This window comes from Limulus polyphemus, unplaced genomic scaffold, assembly GCF_000517525.1.
Source record: "Limulus polyphemus unplaced genomic scaffold, Limulus_polyphemus-2.1.2 Scaffold5994, whole genome shotgun sequence".
Taxonomy (NCBI): Eukaryota; Metazoa; Arthropoda; class Merostomata; order Xiphosura; family Limulidae; genus Limulus; species Limulus polyphemus.
Genome location: NW_013671604.1, coordinates 21,284 through 22,635, shown reverse-complemented (window position 1 = coordinate 22,635; position 1,352 = coordinate 21,284).

Sequence of the window (1,352 nt, the reverse complement as noted above, 5' to 3'; positions counted from 1 at the left end):
GCAACAACTAGATTAGAGGTTTTTGTAAATGGAAAGATGGAGTGACATGAATAGGAATTTAAATTTGACAGCCATTTTATTTTTGTTTTATTTTTTTTGGGGGGGGGGGGTTATACAAGCGTGCATGCATAATCAATAAATGCAGATGTATACATAGGAATAAATAGCATTACCCTCACAAAAGTGACGGAATAAGTATGCAGTCATTGGGGTGGGGCACATGCCCCTGCTTTCCTCCCATTCTGCATGCTTCTGAAAAGACAGTGTGTGTGTGTTTTGTAGTAATGGAATAAGAGAGAATCCATGGTGTTTAACTTGAAGAAAGAATAAAAAAACTTTGTTAACTGAAGATTAAAGGTTGATCATTGAAGTGATGGATTACTGTATTGTAGTGAATTAAAAAGTAAGCTATTAAGTTAAGAATGAAATGGGAGAAAGGTAACTGTATTCAAATAAAATGTCAAAAAGAAAGAAAAGACGACTGAAAATAAACTACTAAGAGGTGAAGTAAGTAATCAAAAGTAACAGAGAACAGGATAAAATGTAGATGAAACTTGGACAGTATACATCTTCCTTCCTCTAAGACAAAACCAAATTTGTCTGAAAAAAAATGATAAAACTGTGTTCACAATTCCCATTCTTTTCATAGTTAACCAATCAGAAAATTAGATCACAAGAATATGGAAATATTTCTGCTTCATGCAACAGTTATATAGAGATGACCTCTACATACAAGATAAAGTAGGATACAGTACAACTCTACTATAAAATAGTAGCTAGTTTTTCATGATGAGACCTGTTACAGAAAGTAACCCCTGAGGCCGAATTTAGCATAATACCTCAACTTGATTTAGGAGGCTCCAAACCAGAACTTGGAAAATTTCAGTTTTATAAATATGAAATATACTACGGGAGAGTGAGATACCACACCTATACAAGTTTGAACTTAATAGTTGTGACATTTGTTTAATTCATGAATTGTTGCAAAGTGTAAGATTAATTATTATGTAGTTTTAGTTCATGTAAAAGTTGTACGTGTAGACTTTACTGTATTTTAATAACAAATACACTTTTCCTTTTGAAGAATGAATGTTTAACACTTTTGAACTTCCTATAATTTAAATTAAAGCTTAAAACATTTAGAAAAAATTTATATATTTGCATCACCAACTTGTGTCTGAAGTCAAATTCGATGACGAGGAACCCATTTTGAGACTAATAATGCTTGGAGACTGCTTGAATGTGTAATGAAGAAAAACTTTTATATAAGTTTAACATAACAGCAAATGTACCCAATGATGACAAAACTTTGTCGAAACGTTGTACATTTGCTGTTATGTTAAACTTATATA